The sequence below is a fragment of the Larus michahellis genome, chromosome 6, assembly GCF_964199755.1.
Source record: "Larus michahellis chromosome 6, bLarMic1.1, whole genome shotgun sequence".
Lineage (NCBI taxonomy): Eukaryota > Metazoa > Chordata > Aves > Charadriiformes > Laridae > Larus > Larus michahellis.
Window position 1 is genome coordinate 38,776,199 of NC_133901.1, and position 25,777 is coordinate 38,801,975.

The 25,777-nt window shown below is 38.8% G+C and overlaps 1 long non-coding RNA gene across 1 annotated transcript in view; it reads right to left on the bottom strand.

The window, feature by feature from the left end:
- Window positions 1–25,777, bottom strand: part of LOC141745025 (uncharacterized) — a 250,121-nt gene that overhangs the window by 168,255 nt on the left and 56,089 nt on the right. The window contains exon 2 of the long non-coding RNA XR_012587645.1: window positions 4,403–4,465. This is a non-coding gene — a long non-coding RNA (uncharacterized LOC141745025). The remainder of the gene's footprint in view (window positions 1–4,402; window positions 4,466–25,777) is intronic.

The following is a 25,777-nucleotide window of genomic DNA, read 5'->3' on the forward strand; positions in this document are numbered from 1 at the left end:
AGTTATGAATAATTCATTCTCCGCTCACAGGTCAAGATTGCCGTTCACATACGATAACATTAACCAGATAAGAAGTCTTATGCTACTGTATTAAATATGCTTAAAAGCATGGTAAGACGAAAACTTTTCAGCCAAGAACGTTGCTACTTTGGTTTCTTTATCCATATGCATTTAGAATTGTTTCTTTTTACTGATACCAGTGCAATTAGTTTTGTCTCCCTCTGCCTGCCCATGGCAAGGATTTAATATCTGCAATTTATAGCTTGAAGTCTGAAGAAATTCTGCATTCCAATTAGCTGCAACATTTCCTTTGCCCCATAAGTATTTTGAGCTTGTAGAGTTTACTGCAAATGTGGTAACAAAATTCAACAACAACAAAAAAATGTGGTAACTACAAATTCTGCTACAAATAAATTTTGCATTTGTTCACCACTTTTACACATAAAAGTGGATCACCCACCAAATGACTTGGAGACTGAAAGAAATGCTAAGAAGTGACTTGCTCTAGATAAACAAAATTGTTGTCTTGACATTAACTAGACTGTTTACTGCATGAAATAAAGCTCACTGACCTGATTTCTGAAAGTGTTAGATACAGCTCCTATTGACCACAACTGTGTTAACAAATTGACATTTTTTTAAATGGAGGTTGTCCATTGTTCAATTACCCTAAATCAGTTTGTCAAAGAGAGTGTCCTTTGGCTACCTTCTACTAATTCTAGTATAACATCCAAAGTAGTTGTAAATAACATGCCTTAAGCCTTTAATAGAAATGCTGATCACGTCATCTTCGGTCGTTATCTTTGAACTCCACACCTAAATTCTGTACTTTTCTGGTTACATTTTCTTAGTTTGAGAGGTACAATACTCACACTGCACTGCAAAGTGCAATATAATTTTACATCACCCATTAAAAAAAATGGAGACCACGCAATTATTACTAAGGACATGAGAATGGTACATTAAACAGTGAGAATGAATACACAGCAACAGTGGATTTATTTCAATTGTCCAAACTGATGATGCAGATCTCCCACAGCAGAATTGTATCCCACGGAATTTATGGGCAGAGTGGTTCCTCTTGCCCAGCCACCAGCCTCTGGTGAGAACTGCAGGATATTGGGGTTCCTTTGCTTAAATGTCATGATGTGTTTGAATAGAGCATGGTCTGAGTAAAGAAGATACTATATAACTACTCTTTGTCTAACACTCACGTAAATTACATGACCTAACTTTAAATCCTGAAATACACCATACTAAGTATTTCTTAATAGTATACTTCATACAATAAAATTTCAATACAGTGTAAGGTTGCAGACCAGTGAAGAACAAATAGGTGGACTGCTATAGCAACTCTATGAAACAGCTCCAAGTGAACCTAAACGAGAGTGAGAAAAACACATCAGGGGCATCTGTCAGTAAGAAGTTTGGATGCTGATGTCTGATTGCAATGCACCAACTTAAAGACTGCTCATCAACCTTAGGACTCTATGGGTGATGAAAGAGGAGACAAACACCAAATAAAGGGCTGGGTGTACCTTGTACGGCAGATGAGATGGCACAGCTCTGTTAGGTTGTGGTTGAGTACTGTGACTAGCTGTGTGATAAAAAAAGAAAATATTGGGTTCCAAAGAGTAAGCAGGTTTCTGTGACTAAAGCATAAGTCTTCTTCCCAATTTTGCTTAAACCCTTGTCAAAAAGCAAAGAGAAACAGAGAAATGACGAGGCCATAAACCCAAAGAATCATAGAAGGGTTTGGGTTGGAAGGGACCTTAACAGATCACCTAGTTTCAGCCCCCCTGCCATGGGCAGGGACACCTCCCACTAGATCAGGTTGCTCAAAGACCCATCCAAGCTGGTCTCAAACACTTCCAGGGATGGGGCATCCACAACTTCTCTGGGTAACCTGTTCCAGTGTCTCACCACCCTCACAGTAAATAATTTGTTTCTAATATCTAGTCTAAATCTCCCCTCTTTCAGTTTAAAACTGTCACCTCTCATCCTATCACTACACTCCCTGATAAAGAGTCCCTCCCCATCTCTCCTGTAGCCCTCCTTTAAGTACTACAATGCTGCTCTAAGGTCTCCCTGGAGCCTTCTCTTCTCCAGGCTGAACAACCCCAACTCTCTCAGCCTGTCCTCATAGCAGAGGTGCTCCAGCCCCCTGATCATCTTCATGGCCCTCCTCTGGACCTGTTCCAACAGGTCCATGTCCTTCTTAATGTTGGGGGCTCCAGAGCTGGACACAGGACTCCTGGTGGGGTCCAACCAGAGTGGAGCAGAATGGCAGAACCACGTTCCTCAACCACGCTTCTTTTGATGCGGCCCAGGTGCAGTTGGCTTTCTGGGCTGCAAGTGCACTGTGTGGGCTCACGTAGATCTTCAAGCTGAACAGTGACTTTACTGAGCAACATGTTACAAGTGGGCTTGCACATGAGTGTGGAAATGGACACAATGACTTCTAGATATACTTTACAGTCTACATCATTCCATGGTTCTATGTAAGCTGCATGTTTGGCCTCAGTCAGGCTCACATACCACTCCAACAGAAAAGGAATGGAAAAAGATTTTGAAGGCAGAAAACTCCACTATTCAGTCATGCTTAAATGAAGTGAATTTTAGAATACAAAGTAGAAATAGAATGCAATAGATTTTTAAAAATCTACCTGTAGAAAAAGTTTCTGTCATCTTTTCTGAAAATAATTTCAGAAAGTGGTAGTGTCTGTTTCTGTTCCAAACAAAATACATGCCTGAGACCTCAGTATTGGAAGCACTAAAGAGAGGGCACTCCTACAGGGGGCAGGGGGAAGGAGTGCAGTTAACTTAGTCAACTACTATTCACACATATTAGATTTAGAATTTAAAAAAAAAATACTAATAATAATGCATGCAGCTTTAATTACTTATCCTTAACCTAAAAGCCTCACATTTTCTACCATTTTCACTTAATTCAAAACATACTTTATTTTTGCAATAGCTTTCCCTGTTGCATTGTCTTTTGAAAGCCAATAGCAGTGTGAGCAGACAGTAAATTAGTCTGTAGTCATTAAAAAGACAGGCTGAAAGATGGACTAGCAATAAAATCAAAACATAGAACCATATTATAATAATAAGAGAAGTATTTGAGCTGTCTAATACTATATATAATTGAACTGCTAATGCCAGTTTAAGCTCATAGAATCTCACGCACCTGATGTTAATATTATAAAACAAGAAACACATCAGGAATTAGATAAAAAAGAACAGGTCCTACATGCAGCTTTTGACCTCTTGGCAGACAGAGGTTGTGCAAAAATCTTCCCACAGGTAGAAACTGTGTTATGCACAGTACTGCAACTTGACCCTCACCATTTTCAGCACTGTGCTACAATAGGATGCGTGGTCAGATGTGCAGCAGCCCTTTACTGTGAGCTGTTCCTTAGCTTTCAGTGAAGGTTAACAAGAGTATCCTAAGCAAAACAGATCCTCTCCAGCTGGAAGGGGAGAGATCTCAGAATGTCCCCTACCACTACTGGACAGACATTAGCCTGAGTGGTCAAAGTTACAAGTGACACTTCTGGCAAATTAACTACTTCGCAACACACAGCAGTGAAGAGGAACAACCATCACATACAGGAAGGAGTATTTAAGTATGAGCAATTTCCTATTGAAAGCAAGATGTTCACATCACTTTTCTGGCAAAGTACTATTCACGTACCTAAGAAGAACAGCATTTGCCTTCAATTTTAATTGACACAAATGCACAGTGACACTGGAGCTTTCCTTCCTTAAAGATTTTAGAAGGAAATTAATGCGAAATGGATTTAATGTCAGACAGACCTAGAAGCCTCCAAAAAGCAGTGTTTCCTGAAAGCATGTTAGAAAGCATCCAGACTCGCTTTCTACTGATTTCATTTATGCCAGCCAGGAAGACTCAAGACTTCTGTTTGTCTCAGTATCTTCAAAATCTGCCTATTGCTTTACATAGTCAATTACTTCTTGATCCAAGTAGTGCTTACAGTCGTAACAACTCCCTACGGTTTTAACATACTGATTAATGTAAAAAGTTATGTTGTTATACCAGAGACATACATAAAAAAATTTCTTATTTGGCTTAGGGTGGGTGAACAAAACTCTCATAAATGGACCTTTTTTTTTTTTGTGGTGGGGGGCAGGGAGAGTATGATAAATTTTGGATAACCAGAAACTACTTACAAGTTTTTTTGATTTATTCAATGCAATAGGGAAGGATAAATATCAAGAAATGCAGTTTATCTGTTTCAAAACTCCTGCCACAGAACTTGGAAAACAGAAAAACATCTCTCAGTTTAGTACTACTATACAGAAAACACACATTAATTTTTGTGTAAACAAACATTTCACATCTAGAGTAACAAAACAGAGGGAAAGACAATCCTCTTACTTCATCTCAGGTGCCAGAAGTTCGTATGGAGGCCTGTAACTCCTCTGAACATTTTTCCAACACCTGTAAAAAATAAAAAACATTTACTGAGGTAGGAAGGGACTGATTTTACACTGTTTAGTAAGGGCATTCACAAAAAAAAGTCACATTCATGCTTATCACCAATCCCAATCCCACTGAAAACCAAGCACCCCATTCCAAGTGCAACAGTACTAGTACCCTTTAACATCAGGACACTTGATTCAGTGACAGAAGACACTAAAAAAACCCCACACCCAAATCTGAATCACTTTGAAAACAGGCTGAAACCAATTTACTTCCAGAAACCTCAATTTTTTTAATATTTCTCCAGTCTATGAAATAGTTTACGCAAATAAACTACAATCTAGTTATATCTTCATAAACAAAGAATTAAAGGATGGTAATGTAATTAATGCGAACTAGGATATGTTTACAGAAAATGCATCTCAACTAACTTGATGAGATTAAAAGTTTGTATTAAAAAGAAAATTGCTTGATGTAGTTGGAATTTTATGTGGATAAATTAGACCTGGTACTTCCTGAAACGTTGTCTGAGAACCTCAAATGAAACAAAGTCAATACATGTCATGTGCTAATCAAATTAAAAGCTGATTAACTGACAAATCTCAGTTGCAAGTCTAAGCAGAAAATCCTCATCAGGGGAGCAGAGTTTTTAATGTGCTCCTGCAGGCTCTACAGGCTTTTAATAATTTGTTTTTTACAATTAGCCACCTGATGGGAAAAAAAAAAACCAACTAGTAAAATCTGAAGACAAGACCAAGAAAATAGTACGCAAGGAGCAGGGCGCATCATGGATGCGTAAGGACAAATACCAGTGAAATCCAGTGCAAGATGCACTTTTAACAAACAATAAATGTAAACTCAGGCAAATATTCTGGCACACAGGATGCAGGAAGAAGGATCCTTTCTGAATTACTGCGTCACAGGACAGCAGTGGAAGCTCTGACATGTTTAGGTCTTGCTTGTTTGATGTGTTTTAACCTTCTCACAGAAGATCAACTTCAGTTCTTTAACAAATTTAATTTTAAATGGTTATTATATATGTGTGTGTGTGCACACGCTTGCCTAAATGCACATACGTGTATTTAGAAAAGGATGTTCTTCCTCAGGGAAACAAATATGCAAGGGGAAAGCATTCTGTTTACACAAAAGGATTAACATGTTGCTATGGAGATTTGATTCCCTTTTTTTTTTTTTTTTTTAAGGATCTGAGTTCCTCACCTTCATGAGGAACGTAACGAAACAGCCCTGTGTCGTGACACTCCAATCAATGTGCTAGAATCAGTGACAAGCAGCAATTCCTTCTCTTCAGCAAGTATGTTCACGAGGGCTGGGAAATTGTGTTTACAAAAAGATACAACATAAAAACCGTTGAAGATAACTAAACCCCCTCATAAGTCCAAATACTGTTACCTAATTATCAAGATATTACTGTAATTACCAATTATTTTTCTCACTTACTATTATACTTTAAAATATCTAGTTTGAAGAGGGCCACGGTCAGCCTTTTCACCTTCTCCAAACCATTTACAAAACTCACTAACAAGTACCAAGCAAAAACACAATGTATGTGCAACTCTGAGACCAACTGCCAGGGGAACGATTAGACTGAACAAGAAGCCATATGAATGCACACCCATTTCCCTCCTTCAAAGTTCAGGAATAATGCAAGCAAATTGTTCTCCACATACTTTGTTTTCAGCATCATAACCATTTTTTTTTTAAATTCCAGTCATTCCATGATAGATAAGATAGAAAACACTTGCAGAGAAAGCACTAAATTTGCAGAACTAAAGATTAATTTTTGCTTATGATCATCACCAGTCTAGCATAAGAACTTTTCTAAAAGGTAATGATTGTCCTTTCTTCAAACAGGACAGGTTTCATAAATAATAAATCGTATTAGTCTTACAGCACAACCTACTACTTGCTTCACAAGCACAGCTCCCAGGAATTAGTTCAATCAGATATATAGGTTAAATAAATAAATAGGTATGGCGGTGGGGGGAGTATCTCAGAAGTTAATTAGGAGTATAAATTAATTTTCAGAAGTCAAATGTGGTACAATTTCATGTTGGATATAACCCAGTGCCCATGCTAATTGCTATCAAAAAGTGGACTCTCATTCTCCTCCTGCCCCTTAACCACTTGTTCACAGCCCTCCCCCTGCCTTGGGCCTAGGGAACATGCTGATCTGACACAAAAAGCAAACCCAAATACCAAAACACCACCCCCCCAGCCCCCCGTCGCCTTTCTATTTAAGGGCACATTAAAGTCATATTTCTCCAGTTATTTAGGGACCCAAAGTCACATATATAATATATGCGTAACTACCTTTCCAAATCCAGCCCTTGCTTGTCAAAAATCTATAATGTTTGAGTGAGCGATAGGAGTCAAACTCGATATTAAATGGCACATATGCCTCAGATGTGACTATAGCTATTGGCGTTCGTACCTAATATTTTCCAGCATCTCCCGTGGTAAATTATTCCCTGTAACTGAGAAGTAATTATCACAAATTTATTGGGTTATCAGACTTCTAATGATGTTATAATCACTTTCATTATACAATTGATTTGTCACAAGTGCTTATATTACAAATATTATTGACCTCCTGCCACTGCTATAATGTAATTAAAGTTGCAGTTCAGCTTAACACATTGCCCTCCTGTGCTGCTGAGGACACATCACAGAAGCCACAAAGTATCTGCAGAGTCACTTTTTGGCTCTGCAGCAGTATGAGACCTAAGCCAGACATTATTTTGCCACCTATTCCCTGAAATCTTACTTCCTCAATACTTTGTCTCAGTGTTTCAATACCCTACTCTGCTTCTTTATTTAGCCATGCTTCATTTACCCCAACCACATCATATTTCTCTTAAGTACAAAACTTATTTCCTATTCTGCAGGTTTGCTTTGCATGCTTGCTACACTCACACCAAAACCAAATTAGTTTCTGCTTTCCTTTGCCTGGTATTTTTCTTCTTGATGAAGTAACAGCCCAATTAATTGACTTTCTAATTTTTTTTCTGATTGTTCAACTTCTGCTTTTTAGCACAATTATTTTTCCCATTCATTTCTCTCTGGAGATTTTGCTGAATCTATCTGAAAGTTCAGAAGAACAGAGCGAAGGAAGTGCAAGTATACCATCAGTCTTATTTTAGCAGCACTCCCATCCAAAACTATTAAGCTAGGTAGATTTAGTAAGGCATTCTCATGTTATTTCAAAACGACAGCTTGTTGAAGATAAGAGTTTTGCAAGTAACCTTTTGAAAATGAGAGTCTTAAACTCTAGTATTGTTAACACATTTATTCAAAGTTGCTACTTTCACACAAATCTACCCAAGACCCATCTTTTCTTTGTTTTTCTTATCTCACAATAGCTTTGAAATTTAACTGATTGAGGCTAAAGTGCCTGCTAGCAACAGGGGGTTAATATAGTTTGCATATTGACTTCTGAAAGTCTACGAGGCTATTAAACTATCCATCTGCCTTCACATCTTCTCTCCTGCATCTCAAGAGACGATCACATTTTAAAAGCTCTAGAGGATTAAAAACACAGAATGAAGGAATATTTTTTTTTTTTTTTTGCCCCCTAATTTTTAACATTATTCTGTCATCTAGGATTAATCCAACATGATTAAGCATTAGGGAACTAGGGAAGAATAGTACAAAAAAAAAAACAGAAGTCCAAAATAGTAGAAATTCTGCTGTGTGATTGTTAAAAATATACATCTTTTAAGTTAGTAAAAAGGGACGATAATACCAAGAACAAATAATGACGAAGAAAATAAATCTAAAATACAGAATCCATTAAAATACCCCAGAGGAAAATCTTGGTCAAAAGGAGTAAAACATAATAAATATTTTAGGGGGTTTGGCATTCTTGGCATGTAAATTACCGCGTTACTAAATGCGAAGGAAGGAAAGAACCAGAAGTTATGTAACATCAACATATATTGAAGACAGAAAGAATGAATCATTGTTGTCAGAAATGAGAAACAAATATCCAGTAAGCCTTCTAAATTGTCTTCGTATTTAGATGTATTTCTTGTCTGTGCAGGAACCTGAAATGTCCTGTCACAAGTAGACTACATCTGATACAGAGAAAAGATTCCAGGTGTAGAATAACAGCATCTGACATGCACTGCAGTTATACCGCTGTAGATCAGGAGCAACTTCAGTGAAGTCAAGGGAATGAGAACAAATCTGGCCCATCATTCAGTAGCCAGATAGATTCGTAATCCATTTTCTGATAGGCAACAAGAACATTGAGTAGTATACATGTAGATGAATTTTAAAAGGCAAGTTTCAGAATCCATGTTGTAGTTCTATAAAGCTCTGCACCATATGTCACCATTTAAATCTTACCAAGATCTCCATAAATTATGAGTATTACACTCTAAGAACATATTGCCAGCTGTGTGACCATTGAAATCAGTAGATGAGATCCATAAACATGTGAGAACCAGCTGCCTCATTTATCCTGCAGACACTCATTTTGATCACAAAAATGGCAAGGAAAAATAGGAGAAACACACTCTCTTGAAGCAAGAGTTACAATCTCTACCTTAAAACACAAGTTTATTAGTAAGGGCAACTGTATCTCCCTAAGTAGTTCAATCTGTTTATGAGAACCACCCATGCCAGAACATATACAGGAGTCCTATCTACTTGGAGACAACAGGGAGTATTTTATATAGCACAAGGCTTTTGTACAATACCTTCAAAACAGACCTAAGTGCTATGCAACTTCAGCTACGAAATTTGGAAAAAATAACACAGAAGATTTGGGGGTAGGAGAGGCTGGCTAGAAAATACAGAACTTTCACATAAATAATAAAGCTTATGTCACATAAATTTTTCTAACTGCCACTGTGCTACCAGTTGCTTAGCAATGCCCTCTGACAAAAAATTCTCTTTTCTTCATGCCAAGCTCACTTACCAAAGATAGCGGTACTTGTACTAGGACTTTTAAGACACTTAGCAGGACAGCTACGCTAACCTTGAAAGCTCACTGCACTCCAAAGTGTCTGTCTTACTGCTTGTCTCTCGACAACTTGCTCCATGCCTGGCTACGCAGCCCTGTCTCCTTCCATAGCCATACAGTCTCTTACTTGATTGCACTGTATATAGTTTCAACTCAGTGAGACAGCAGAAAACTACTCACGCTTTCTACCATGTTAGTTTCCTGCTGGCTTAGTGAGCTGAAGCAATTCCTTGAGGGGTCAGATGAACAGAACTGGAGCCACACACAGGCAGACATGTGGAAGGAGTGAGGTTTGCATCTTTTAGTTGCCACAGGCTGTTAAATCAGTTTAGACCATGTCATCTAAATTCAACCCTAAGGAGGAGTGACTGGAGATTCTATTTGACTTTCTATTTAAATAAAAAAAAAAGTTTTGTTGTTACGGTAACATAGGAGAAAGCCAATACCGCCAGGTTACCAATGTTTAAGAGCCCTTCACAGGAAATTCACTCTTGAGAAGAATGTTCTTACTACTCTTCAGAACAAGTGATCTCTAGCAGGCTGATGATGCTGCATGCAGGGAGGAGGAAGAGCTCAGGCAGAGCCAAAGAAATCCATTGAGCATTATTTTTTTTTTCCAGTTTGGAGGCAGAATTTTAGCAGAAGAATCTTCTTTCCATATGGTCCCTGGCATATCAGTGTTCTGCCCATGATTGCGCAAATAAACTTAAATCCCTTTTCTGAGGCATTAAAACTCTCCCCAGTGTGCTCCATTTGGAAGCAGTTTAGGGAACACTGGGTTAAAGAAAGACACAAAAACAAAGTTACAAGAGCAGGACTGAAGAGAGACCTAGTTTATAAATATCCCAAGGGAGTTTCTTGCAGAAGATTCATCATTCATATACTGAGGCACAATCTGATGGTGCAAATATCCATTTGCTTAGGTTTTTTTAAGAAAATGCAAAGCACAATACTTATTAAAATTCTATTATTCATTCTTTCTCTTTTCTAGAATCCTGAAACGATATTTCTACCTTTGAAACTCAGATGAACAAATATGAAGATACATCCATCTTAAACTCTGTCCTGGTCTCAGGAATTATTTCCCACACCACCCCGACCCCAGAACCCCACTTAAGTAACTGAAACAAGTGCATTCAGTGTAACAGTAATTTTGAATTACAGATGCCTAGATTTGAAACTAACTAGTTATCATTAGAGACACCTTCCTCTGTTTTCATCAGTCGTCCATTAGTCAAAAAAATCAATTACATGTTTAATTAACCATGCCATTTTTTAAAAAGTGCAAAAATACAGATAATTATGGAAATGCTGTTATTTTCTTTTCTGAGTTTGAACATAATTAATGTCTTTTGGGAATATAGTTCTTTATTCTGTGGAGAATGATGCAATTAAGTTTCACTGGCATGATTAAGTAATTCTTTGTTATACGATCACATCGCTTCTGTAAGTTTTTCACACCACATTCAAATATATGTAATCTCTTTCCATTTCCACACGTAATACTATTGCTAAGTACGTTTCCTTATTCACATGCTAAACTCAGGCTCAATTGGCAACAACCACTCTTGACCAGACTCCCATCAAACTCTCTGGTATGTGCAACTGGGCCATCCATAAATTCATTACATATATAACCTAAAGACATATAAGAAATTTAGTGTTGGAATACATGCCTCATACAAAGCTATCCCCTAAAATATCTAAAGGACAATGCAGCAAACTACAATAATGACAGCAGAAACTGTAATCTACAAAGTTTACAGGTGATTTCCCATGACACCTTAAAACAGGTTCTGTAAAGTTCAACAAGGGATTACAACAATTATTAGTAGCCTAATGATACTATATTGGAAGGTGTTAATGGCTGCCATCAAGGGAGCCCAGGATCCAAAGGCAATCCTAAAACTTTAATAAAGCCTGTGGTTGTGTCAGTTACACTACTTTTGCCTCATCAAGAAGAGTAACAAAGTCCCTCAGCGCAGCAGCAGACAAAGCAGAGAGCTAGGGCAGAAGTGAATCTCTGCAAATACAACACAAGGGGTATTTGTTGGAAGAAACATGCTGTGAGCATTAAGAATACAGTCTGGAGAGAAAACAAATATTAGATTTTTATAGCACACAGCTGAGAGGCCTAGAAGTTTCTGAGCAAGAAAAATGTTGGTGATCTTTTCAGGAAAATATCTTACTTTCTATTTTCCCCTCTGTGTGTGCATGAATTATGCTAAGGGGTAAACCGCATCCTGCCTGCAAACTACCTCCTGGGATGCATTAAACACAGTGTAACCAGTGGGTCAAAAGAGGTGATTATCGCACCGCTTTCAGTGTTGGTGCAGCCTCAGCTTGAGCACTGTGTGCAGTTCTGGGGTCCATGATTTAAGAAGGAGGTCAAGGTCCTTGAATGCATCCAGTGAAGGGCAACAAAACCGATGAAAAAGCAGGAAGGAATGTCCTAAGAGGAACAGCTGAGGACTTTGGGCTTGACTAGTTTGGAGAAAAGGAGGCTGAGGGGTGACCTCATGGCTCTCTGCAGCTTCCTGGGGAGGGGAAGCAAACAGGGAGTTGCTGAGCTCTTCTCCCTGGGATCCAGTGATAGGACACATGGGAATGGTTCAAAGCTGCACCAGGGGAGGTTCAGGTTGGACATTAGGAAGCATTTCTTTACAAAGAGGGTTGTCACACACTGGAACAAGCTTCCTAGAGAGGTGGTTGATGATCCAAGCCTGTCAGTGTTTAAGAGGCATTTGGACAATGCCATTAAATAACATGCTTTAACTTTTCATCAGCCCTGAGTTAGTCAGGCAGTTGGACTAAATAATCATTGCAGTTCCCCTTCAACTGAAATAGTCTGTTCTATTCTAAAGCAGATCACAGCTTCAATCCATCAATTAAAAAAAATAAAATCAGTGAAAACAGAGTCACTAGCAGCCTCTTACAGAGATCACAATATCCTGGGAGAGTAGGCAAAGTCTCTGAGGTTTATAATACTAAATATTATTTCTGCTGCCCAATCTAGATACTGGCTCTATTTCTGATGTCCTGACATTTGACAGTATGACATTTTAATAGATAATTCATTTAACTAAAATGGAAAAGTCTTCCCTTGATCACCAGGAAAGCATAACATAGATTAGCAGCATAGTAGTGCAGAATGAAAAGGCATGTCCTTTTCCAATGAAAAGGAAAGTTTCCTGACACAGCATAGCACCAAGCCTGTGCGTTTAAAAGGTAGAACATAAAAGAAGGGAAAAGTTATCATTGGCTCGCTTAAACAACTTACCCAGCCTTTACACCAGACAGGAATGGGAAAACTCCTATTGACACTAGCTCAGCCAAGCTGACTCCAAACCAGAGCTTCTCTGGGAAAGCTCATATGCATGACCCATCCACATACTTTGAAGAATTATAATCAGCTCCAGGTAAGAAATTCTTCAAGGCCCTCTCAGGGCTTTACATCCTTTGAAATCCTCAGAAATTTGCTAAAAGCAGTTGGGTGTTTTGTTATATAGGATTTTATATGTTGGTTTACTGGCATATATGACTGAAAACATTTCACAAAACCACAATTTCTAAGGCAACATTCTCCACTTTAAAATTTTAAAAGCACTGAAATGCTAGTAAAAAAACCAGGAAGTTATCACACCTGGATTGTACGTGCTAAGTTTCAAGTGGACCCGGAATCAATTTAAGAAAAAAAGTTTTAGTTTAAAAAAAAAAAAGAAAATGGAAAAAAGCTAAAATACTTTGCTTTATGAAAGACACTGTTGACCTGTAGAATAGGCACTTGATGCTTCCCCCACCCCACAATGGGTTTTTCTTTGTGCAAAATATGCTCTGTGGGCTTTGCCCTCATCCTCACAGTAATATATGCAAAAGACCCTCTCCAGCATATCACAGGCATCAAGGAAGGAACCCCTTACCCACCCAGCCAAAGGACAAGACGAAATGAAAACTAGTTTCAATGAAGTCACGCACTGACTTGATGATAACCTTGAAATATTTTGACTTGATTTCAAACATGGGGTAAAAAGAAAAAAAAATTCTGCATGCATATTTATTTTAAAGAAAAAGATCTTTTAACAGAAAAATTTACCTTTGAAAGATGTTTCAAAAGTAATCTTTTCTCCCAGGCTGTAATTTACAAACTATCAGGTTTAGTCGTGATAGACAAAATCACTTGTGGTGAAAAAAAAAAAAATCACACCAAAGACATTGACCAAAAAAGGTCTTCCAGATGCTTCCAGACGTGAAAGGGGGAGTTATCACCACACTGTAGAAGATAATTTCCACTGTTTTTATTTTCCTGAATTTCTTTGTACATGTGTTTCTCTGCGCAAGCCCCAGTGGGAAGGTGCCCCACAACTAGTTATACAGAGCACTATCGCAAATTCAACAGAGTTTTCACTCAATTCAGGATTAAGAAGCTGCTCAAAACACTATGAATAAATACGCAGTGCTGGATTTCTACTGCATAACACTGGTTTTGCCCAGAGTATGGCATTGCTTTCAGTATCTCTAAATAAATAGTTTGTGGTAACTGAAAAACCCCTTAGCTTTTTCTCCATAAAATAATTCTGTTTTGGCAACCACCTTCTTGGAAAATCCGAAGTGTCAAACCTAGGTGAAACACACGAGAGCCCAGGGGCAGACCTGCGTGGGCCAGTCCCTCAAAGCTCATCTGTTGATGGAGACTCACAAGAACCACAAATCTCATGGCCCTCAAAATACAAAACTTTACTACATTAGAGCTTTGTAAAAACTGCAGTACCATGGAGGAGAAACAGTAAGCTGGAAAGAAAAAAAAGTAAATGTTACAACTACCTTTGGAAAGAAAATAAAGGAAACCATAGGAAATATGCACCTTCATATTTTGACACTATTACTTCCAAATAAACTAACTATACTTTTTGTACTTTGTCTTTGAAGAAGAATTTCCAAAAAAGACTTATGAATCTCTTATTGCTCTTCAAAAGATGGATTTTTTTTCTCCTCAAATTTCATACTTTTAATGTACTTTAAAACTGTAAATGCAGCATACAGCTGTGCTATCTTACATCTTTGCTTGTCCAACGAAGCTGGTGAGGGGTCTGGAGCACAAGTCTTAAGCGGAGCGGCTGAGGGTGCTGGGGTTGTTCAGCCTGGAGATAAGGAGGCCGAGGGGAGACCCCATCGTTCCCTACAACTACCTGAAAGGAGGGTGTAGCAAGGTGGGGGTTGGTCTCTTCTCCCAAGTAACAGGCAGTAGGACAAGAGGAAATGGCCTCAAGTTGCGCCAGGGGAGGTTTAGATTGGATATTAAGAAAAAATTCTTCACCAAAAGGGTTATCAAGCATTGGAACAGGCTGCCCAGGGAAGTGGTGGAGTCGCCATCCCTGGAATTATTTAGAAGATGTGCAGACATGGTGCTGAGGGACATGGTTTAGTGGTGGACTTGATGATCTTAAAAGGTCTTTTCCAATGTAAACGATTCTGTTCCATTCTATGTGCCCTCGTTTGAGCAACACAGGATTAATTTCTCTTTCAGTTAATTTTACTTTTCAGTAAAGTCTCTTCAGTAAAGTCTGCTTGGGAAGGCTGCATTTCTAGAAGACTCTAGCGTCTGAATTTGTGAAAATATTTACTTTATAGCCAGCTATGGTAATGCAGGTTTCAAGGTCTCACCGTTTTCGAGCTCGCCAGGTGCAGCGACAAGGAGGAGCGCGACCCGGGCACTTGACCCAAGCTGGCCAACAGGATTATTTCATACCATGAATGCCACATTTAATATATATTAAAAGAGAAAACTTCTTGGCAAAATTTTATGATGGCTGCCGTCCTGACAACTCCTTGCCCCCGTGCCAGACCCCTGAGCCCTTCCCTTCCTCCTGAAGCCACAGTGCTCGCAGTATCCAACATTTGCTGTCCCCTGCTGGGAGCGCACAGCTTCCTGCTGATAGAATTGGCTGAGTATAATCCTTGTATATTTTATATTGGTATCAAGATCAATACTGGTTCTTTAGAATTATTAATGTTAATTATTTAGTCTTATTCTATTAAATCCATTTATATGTCAACCCTTGTGTTTCCTTGCTTTTTCTGATTCCCCTTCCTGGGTGGGGAGGAGTTATCAGGTGATAGATTAGTTGTCTAAACAACAATAAATTGTTGTTGGTTCTTCAAACCATAACACTACATCTTACACAAAAAGGAATGACTGACTATATCTGTCCCTAAACAACTTCTGCGTTTGTAGAAGTCCTCCTTTTGTTCTCTCTTCAATTTAGTAACTACGACACTGCAGGAGATGACTGTCATTTTTTGTCCTTCATATTTTGAAATTAAATCCTGCATGTTTTAAGATTATTTTTAACTCTTGTTCTCTTATTAATTAGCAAATTTCTAATAATGCTGACAGCCACAACACAGACATAGGACCTATGTTTTGCAGCTCCCTGTAACTGGTCTAGCAGAAAGAAAAAAAATCATCTCTCACAGCTCTTTTTAGTCTTACAGCTTATTCTTCAAGATGCAAATTGTACAGATTTTTGGGGTTTTGATAGTATACCATCACACAATGAAGAGCCTTCTGCTGAAGTCCCCGCTCCAACTAACAAATGCATGTGTTAGTTCTGCCTCACAGTACACACACTATAATTTTTGTATAACTGTACTATTTTTAAGTTTTTATATATATATATATAAAAAAAAATATATATACACACACACACACATAAAGGAATACTTTCTCTGAAGTGAATACTTTACATGCCTTTAAAATCACAGGTACGAGCAACTGACTGGAGGATATGTGTCTTCCACTACTGAAAAAATGAGTAATGCATCTTCTAACTAATAGACTGCAAATTCTAGAAAAACCTTAGGCTTATAGGAGTGTTCTCCCTGTCCCCCTGCACTTTCTAGATAAATATCTAATTATTTGAAACTATAATTTCAATACATGATTAATCTCAGCAATTGCTATAAGTAGATATTGATGTATTCCTACAAAAATGCCCTCAATAGCTGTAGAACCCGCTTACACTTTTCACACTCTTTGTGTATTTTAAGGAGTGCGTTTTTGAAGTCGGCTATCAAAGATCAACACATGTTCTGATATATGATTTTAAATTGACAGAGTTGAAATCACTTAGAAATTACTCTGGAATGAGGTCAGTAGAAGCTATGGGCACCTGTTTTAGATACAAAAAAACAATCATAAATCTCATCTGAAGGCTTAATGAAATACTTCCAGATAGAGCAGTATTTTAACTGTTCTATTAAATCTATTAAATAAAAGAGATAAGTACTTATAAAAGCAATTTATACTTGGTAATACCATTCAAAAAATATCAAGCAATTAAAGAAGAGGTAACAGTGTAAAAAAAAATATTCTAACATGAAGGACTGGTTATTAACTTCCATGTTATCCATAATCCTAGCTTCTGTTTATTACACATGCCTGAATGAGCAAGACACACTGCTGACCCTACTAAGGTATTTCAGTTTTGGAAAGAAAGAAGAAAGATAAGCCTAAGAAACATGTTGCATTCCAAGTCTGTTGACATATTGGAGCCTATTGCCCCAAAAAGGTTACAGTAACCTTTTTGGTTAAAAATGAAAAATCAATAGATGCTTTTTTGTAAGGTAGACCGCTTGGATTGTCAGAGTGTGTTTTGGTTAACAATGAGCTAACTGATGAAAGTCTGAGTAGAATGTATTTAGGCAAATACCTAACAGCAAAAGCATTCCAAGCTGTATGAAACTTTAAAAATATTTATATGAGCATAAGATAATTAGTATACAAAATAAGGTGCCTCAAGAATGCTTAGAAGGAGAGATTTCCTTGTTCCTCCCTGCTGACTGTGCCAGGCTTCTGTAATAACCAGAAAGCGATAAGCTTCTCCTGATGTGAACCTATGGTTTTCTCTAACAATTTTATGGTCATGGACATGTCAGAAGAAAACTCAGCAAGAGGCAAAGAAAATTGGGTGCTCTGGTCTTAGTCTGATCTGACGGATGCTTAAGAGTGATCCATGTTTATATACAGTACATTGTGAACTCCAAAAATCAGCATTTGGTTCACTGCATCCTTTGATGCTGGAGTTGCGCACCATCTCTCCAGATTGTGATTGTTAAGACCTTTCACAGGATTCAATATAAAGCATCTCTGAATTCATTTTATTAACGAAGGATGCTGCTGGGCTGAATGCAATGAAGAGGGACAAAATGAAATATTCATAGTAGTCTAAGAGGAGGACTTAACAGATTTAAAACTGATACCAACATACCAAAGTTGGAGCTACAAACTGGTGGCAATATGACGCTTAACTACTGGGCAAAAGCAGAATTAAGTGCTGGCCAGCATGTAATTGATGCACTGGGATATAAGAAATACTTAGTAATAAAGACAGGCTGTTCAGTCCGTGGAATAGTTCTGCAAGAGGTTTATCATCCTGAACACACGCCTAGAACTCAGCATGTCTTCCCTTTCCATATACAATGATTTAGTTTTTTAATTGAAAAGCAGCACTTAAGTTTATCATGTTAAAAAAAAAACCCCAAACAATAAAAACATTGTTGGCACAAACAGAAAAATCGCATGCTGTATTTATAGATGCGTTTCAGCAACAGGCATTTTGCTAAAGAAAGTACTTGGTTAATGATATAATTAATGAGAGATAATAGTATAGCGACTCACACTTTGACTTCTTTTAAGAGACTGACCAGCTATCCAAGCATACTTGAAATGGAGGGAAAGAGGGAACTTTGAAAAGCATTTATTAAAGTTTTTCATCTCAGGAAACTTAAATATATTTATAAATAAATATTTTCATAGACAGTGAAGTGAGTTTACAATCCCATCAAGGAAACATGATCAAGCATCATAAGAAAACAGGAATATTTTACCAGTTGTAATTTATATGAAGTCTGCCTGCCTGCCTCAGTGCTATAGCTCCTACACTTCTTCCAAACTAATTAGAAATGTGTTATGACACTCATGAGAAATACAATTGGTGGTTTCCTGAGTTTTAATAAATTAACCGTGTCATTTTATTCAGCACTTTCTTTCCCTATTGCATGCTTTCTGTGACACATATCACATCAATTATTGTTTTTAATAAGACTACATCTGTTAAATGTCAAAATAAAGCAAAAAAATAATTACTTAATGTATTTGTCATTATAAGATACCTTACTGTCTAATAAAAATATTTTTATTGCGTGACAACCTGTAAGATCAACTATTACATTCTGAAATTCATTAAAGTGTAGGTATGTGAACAGAATACTTTTAAAAATTATTATTCAAATTTGACTGCCATCCAACTCTTGCAATAGCCAACTCTCCTAACTGGCCAATAAAATGATGAAAGAGGGAATGCTTGCTTTTCTTGACCAATGCCAGAAATATTAGTGGTTCAGACCTAAAGCTGACTGAAGTAAATGGGAAACTTTCTACTGACTTCTTTTATTCTCATTCAGCCTAATCATATTATTTGTTTATTGCATAGATAACTCAGTTTTAAAAAAAAAAAAAAGAGAAAAGAAAAACTGGAACACAAGAAATCTGATGCAGAAGACAACAGGAATGGAATTAATTTAACAGCTTCAAGAGCACGTGGAAAAGCTTCTTCAAGAAAAGATTTCATCTCTATCTGCATAGAAGTAGAATATCTTGGCACCGTAGAATATCTTGGCACCAAATGCTGTAAGATGGGGGCTATTCCATTTCAACCCCAGGTCAAAAGGAGGAGCTGGTGAACACACATATGAAAGGACTCCAATCCCTCTGCCTTACTTGAAATCACTCTTTCTATGGAGCCTAATACTCAGTCACATATCATGAGGGATCATATTTATTCACTACCCTAGGCTGAGCTCCGTGTCAATAAAGACAGAGTATTCATATTATATACAATCATATTCTGATTCTGACATATTCTGATTAGTTTTGGGTTGTTTTTTGTTTTTTTTTTTTTTTTTTTTTTTTTTTTTTTTTTTTTTTTTTGTGGGGCTGGTGATGAGGTGGGGAATATGCCCTAATACTTAATGTTGCAGATCAAAAAGAACAAGAGAATGAGTTTGGAGTTCCTCCGAAAGGGTGGCAGAATGCTGAGAAGAGGGTTCTGCATATTTGGGGCTGGTGAGATAGGCTGGATTGTATACCACACAAAAGTTTACTATTGCTCACTATTTTCCCAAAAGAGAGAGAAAAAAATTGACCTCATGCTGGCAAAATGAACTGCAACTAGGGAAAAAACCCACCAAACCAACTAAAAAACCCAAACCTTTTTGCACTGCCCCTAAAATTTCATTAAGTATAAAAAAATTGATATGCAACCATAGTGCTTGCTCCAAAGCCATTTTTATAGACACCGGTTGCAAAATTATAAAACTGAAATAAGATGACTTCTAAGATCATGCTCTGTAAATAATAAGAGAGAGATGGGGGGAATCAATTGATTAAAACTATTTTCTCCAATGTAATTAAAGTAATCCCATTTTTCATGTAAGCTGTACTACGTTTTTAACGTACACTACTCTTCACAACACTAAGTCATTAGGTACGTCCTCCAATTTAAAGAAAGCTTAGAAGGTAATATGGGAATTCATCTCCCTATCTTTCACAATAAACATGAGATTTTCTCTGGTGTCAGATGGAAGAAAGACCACAAAAGAAGCCAGTTTGCCCAGTAATTTGAAGCCTTGCCAGGCAAACAACTCTCAATAGTTTGCCAGGCAGAAGTGAAGTGAAAGTGAGTGGTAAAGCCAATTTTTCCAGAACACCTGTTCTTTTAACAGCCACATCCCTTAGTCAGTTTTAGCCTTCCCTAGTGCACCTGCCACCGTCAGAGCAAAGTATGCTGCAGAGAGGCAGGCATTCAGCTCCTTGAAAATTGAGAAAGTGTCTACTGGACACATAACAGCACTAAACCAAACATCGCCCTACTACCTGAACTGGTTCCAGCATGGGATGTAGCAAAATCCCAGGGACAGAAAAAGATAGCGTGAGGTGTCCAAGTCCTACCAAGAGGTAGGACTCAGCTTCTTCAGAGGGAAATGCGCATGTATGCTTGTGTGCTCGACAGAATCTGCAGAAAGGCCCCGGTTTTCCTAGTGAATCAGTTCCTTGTTCTCCCAGGTTATGGAAAAGGATTCAGGGTTTAAGGATTAAGGAACACTGGTAACAGGTAACAGCAGGAGATTGCCTTTGAAAGATAGGCCCCGAGCTCCAGTGCCTGCCACCAGCTAGAACGGGCTAACAACAGGCCTCAGAAACCTGCCATTCCCATTGGCTATGAAGAGGTGCACCAACTCAAAGGATGGCATGTCCTTTACATTTCTGCAGCAAGATCTCCTTCTGCAGTGATAAGTATGAAAAGGCTGCTCACCATACTGCTGCACAAGAGAAACGCAGTGTTGGGAAGGAATGATGCTTCATGCTTCTGCTGCTGAAATATCAGTGCTGGAAAAGCACATTTGTGAGGATGAACGACTGAAGAAGTGTAATGGCAAGGACTTGTTCCAGTGCCAGCACTGGAATGCAGCCAGTACTGTCCTTGAAGCCTGCAAACGGTTCCAGGAATAATGACAAAAGCCAGATGCTGCTGCTCAGCCACACAGAAAACCAAAGCTGCAGTGTTTGCTGACAGCAGTCCACATAGATGACTGATTTGGCAAGAGGAATGCCACTTACCTGACAAGGCCCCTGGTGACCCCAGATACTATATCTTAACCATAGTCACAGGAAAGCTTAGGTACAGCACAGTTGCAAGATGACAAGGACATTGGTCTCCTTGCTTGACTCAAAAGATTTGCACTAGACGATTCTGGGGCTGCCAGAGATGAGACAGAATGGTCGAAACTGGACACATCACATCCTTGAAATGATAGTTCTGGTGTCTGAGCTCTACACACACTTTATCTGAGACTTGAATGGCTTGCACACATATAATTTCTCTCATGGACAAGGCATTTACAGACTGTGGGAATGAAGATGAGAGAGTACAACCACTGCAACATCACACAATCAAGAGGAAGCCTTGACTTAAGGTAGGGAGACAGCAAACAGCACAAAACATTTGCTGCTCTACTGGAAGAGTTTCAGACATGGAGTGCTCCATTTCAGATGGGCAGGAGAAAAGAATCGAAACGCATCCTCCACATCTTACACGTATATGCACCAGGCAGAAAGAAGGAACAAAGACATGTGGGGGGAGGGAGGATGAAGACACAACAAAAGAGAAAAAAAAAAGGAAAAATACTTTCCAGTGTGAAGTAATTAGGCACAAATATACTCATCATTAGAAAGAACACGCGGACACAAAGAAAAATTGTACTCCTTAGAACAGCATGCAGGCACCATAAAATGGATTCACCACTCCAAAAGAATATTGCTACAGCCCCCTGGTTAACAAATGTGGACTACTGCTGAGATGTATCATTTAGCTATCTTTTTGAGCTGTGCTACCTTGGGTGGTTAATTGATAGTGCCATGGCATAATTGTACACAACCGTTCAGTGGAAAATCCTCAGTTACTGGAATGAAAAAGCTTAAAAAAATAAAGATAAACTCTGATAATTGTTTTAAAATATGTTGACAAGATGCTTTTGCTTCCACTCCACTGAGCAGACTTCTGCCTTTCTTGTCTGCTGTAAACTTATGCTACCCAGCATGTCAGTTTTGTGCGTGTGACAGCCAGCCTTTTCATTGACAGAAGACAACCTTAGCAATGCAAGGAGACAATATTAAATTCTAGTTGGTAAGGTTTAAAGAATTTCTTTGTTGAGACTCAGAAACTGTTTTCCATATTTATTTCAATAACCCACAACTGCCTACCCAGTTTCAGGTTTCAAACTTTAAATTAATCTAGTAGCTGTTACATGCTTTTGAGGGATGGTTCCCGTGCACGGACGCCCTATGTGAAGAAAAACATTCAAAATACACACGCACTAAGTAATGAATTGTTGAAGCAGATCTAAAGCTACAGGAAGCTGTATGTGTTCTTACATTGTAGAGATGAACGAGCAGACAGAATGACTTACCAGGGGACCGTGTTTAAACAATTTTTCTTTGCTAGCCAGTAGCGAGGGAAGCACACCAGGAAAGCAGCACCGCAAGTCCAGTCATCAGCTCTACTGTCTGGATCTGTGCACACTCTTACTCTGAACTATGTTTCAGAAAGTCAAACACATAAAAAGCTATGGAAGTTGAAAAAAAACTGGAGCAACTGTTCAGTATACTAGCTGTATGACATACAATCCCTTCATTACCAGAATGCACAATTAGCTCACCTCAACCTGTTCAATGCTTTTTGATACTGACCTTTGCATCCCTGGACAATCAGGCACTGCTTAAGAGAATCACTGCATCTGTTGGCTGAAGTCAGTCCTGCCCCATTTATCAGTTCTAGGATTTTCAGATCATAAAGATCACCAAATCAAAGCTACATCTACTAGCACTGAGGAAACAATTCATTGAAAAGAATATGTATTATATAATTAATGAAAACAAAGAGCAAGCAAGCTGGCATTTTCTTTGGTGATAAACCCACTCTCCTGATCCTGTTTCAGTAGAGAGAAAGTTAGTATCATTCTCTCTTAGAACCTTCTTACAGCTCTAAAACTCAATGGCGCCCTGCTGTATTTCTCGTACACTTCTACTGAATGGTGCAACCACTTTACCCTCTTCCTAATGAGGCAGTGGTTTATGACACCCAACCATCACTTCTGATGTTGCAAAATGCAGTTTTGCAAAAATACAGTACCTTCAAAACACTGTATACCTGTACAGGCAAGAGACGAGCATACGCACAGGCAAGAGAATATATAACAAGAAAAAAGTAAAAGCAGATTAACTTTATGGATTATCAGGACATTTCAAGAATGATTGATATCAGAACTGTATTCTCACTAATTCTGAGCTATATTTTGGCTTTCTTACTTGTTGGGAATTTCCATTCCTGCTAGGACGAGCTTGGTGCACTACAAATGAGACAACACACAGAGTGATCTTCACCAATGTGATATTGCTACATAACTAAAAAGCAGTAAAGCATATGTAGTTCCTTATCTGTATTACAGACCTCATTGTTGGTTTATATTTCCTAGAATTTAATTAAATGCGAAGATAAATTGATGACTTCTGGTGCAGCAAAAAATTTTGTTTTTTCCAAAAATATTGCTACATCATCTAATTTTGTAGTGGAATAGTTGGCAGCTATTTCTGTGATTAAAGCATATAGTTAGTTTTTAAGATGTGGATGCTGTTAACACTTCATTAGATATTCTGTACACAGGTTTTCTCTGTCAACTAATTTATACAGAGATTAGGGCTGTTTTATTACATATTTTATATATGTAAAAATATGTTTGATCTGAAAGAAGACAACCTGCAGTTAAAAGCAAGAAAAAAAATAATCTGATTAACTTCAAGTTATTTAAGTCACAATAAAAACGCAGCTAAAAAAAAAAATTCATGCCAAGATTATTAGCCAGTAGTGATCCTGCTGCAACAACAGTGCAACAGTGGTAAAATATGCCAGGAGAGTACTGCTATAGGCATGGAGTATTGAGTGATTTTAGCTCTTGCTTATCCAAGTTAATCTGATTTTTTTTTTTGGGGGGGGGCTTATTCTATGCACAGTTAGTCTGCAATGCATCTTGATGCTTTACGTTACTGGATTCTAGACACAGTTTCCAGCATTTGTTAGTGCGTGTTCCAGGAAAACGGAGTTTATAATATGGACAACTGAGAAGAGGTAGAAGACTGTTCGACTTTCGAAGAAATCCCTTTGGTTGCATGATGTATGGTCACATGTAAATTACCCGTCCTACATGTTTTCCATGAGACATCCATCTTTTTTGGTGAAAAAGAAAAAAGAAAAAAAGAGAACTGAACTTTTAAATCAAAGTAAGTTTTCCTAACAAGAGAGCCAGACCTGAGACCACCACCAGCTCAGGAAGGGGCCTCCTCCTCAGGCTCTCATTCCCCCTCCGTGAACCATGGCTCCCCTCCACCTTCTCCCTGCCCAGACCGACCTCTCCTCTGCCACGACCCTTCCTGCTCCGGCTCTCGTGTGTCCCCGCCACGCGACCGCCGCTCTCCTTGCTGCCTGGGCACAGCCCGCTCACCATTCCTCTCACCCCCTCGGCCTTTTCGGCCGCGCCACTATGACTTTCCACAGAGTGTGTCCTCACAGTGCCCCGCCCTCCTTTTTGGTTCAGTACCTGAGGTAAACTGAGATTTTGGCTGACTAAACATAAAAGACCAAACAGCAAAAATAAACGAATAAATAAATAAATCCCTGAACACAGGGAGGTGGGTGCCCAGAGGGACTCCCAGCCCCTCCCCTGCAGGGAGCCCCACACACAGAACCTTCCAGAAGGTCCTGGGCCCCGCTGCCCTCTGGGCACACCCAGCCCCCTGCCCTGGGAAACACACACCCCATTTTAAGGTGAGTTAAGGAAAATAAATAAATAAGTGAAACCAAACCAAACAAAGGCAAGTAAGGAGGTGTGTGAGGGCAGAAGTGGGTGAAGTTGAAGGGGCTACCTTATTCCCAAAGCACTATTTTGCAAACCATCATGCAAACCTTCCCTTTCTCCCCCTCCCACTGCTCCCAACTTCAGATGCCCTTCAGCACACCACAATCCCAAAAAGCAGCCAAGAGTTTACAAACAAACCAGCTGTCACACGAAGTCTTCTGTCAAGTCCAATGCAGCAGGCAGGCTGGGGGGGTGGGGGTGTGTGTCTCTGTGTGTGTCTTTTTGTTAAACTGGGCCTTCTCCTGTTTCCCACCAGGCTCTTTTCCCTTAGAGATCTCCCTCCCAGACACGGATCTTTTCACAAGATTTCTTTTTTAGCAGCAGAAAGCCAGCCCCTAAGCCCAGCCACTGCTTCAAGATCCATAGAGACTCTCCAGATACCATGAAAAGGTGACGGCCAGAGCTTTTAACTCTCCCGATAGTCTTTCAAGCAACAAAAGGAAGCGTTCCACAAGAAAAGTCACTGGAAAAATTAAATACAACCCGATCTTAAGCTTTCTTCCTAAGTTTTCTTACATAGTCATCAAGAAAAGTTACAAACGCACAAATCTGCACTCCTGAGGACCTCCAATCTACTTATCACTGAAATTTGCCCCAAAGGCAGAAAGGGAATCTACACCAAGCAAGAACATCTCTGTGACAAAGAGCCCAAGAAAACACCATCTCCTGTTTCCTGTGGAGGAAAGAAATCAAGTTTGTTTGGACAAGAGAAAACAAATCCAGCAGGCAGAAAGTTGTGAAAAAGAGGTTTGCTTTAAAACCTCTTACTTTGTACCCCATATGTGGTTTGGGTACTTAGAGGGGGAAAAAGAAAG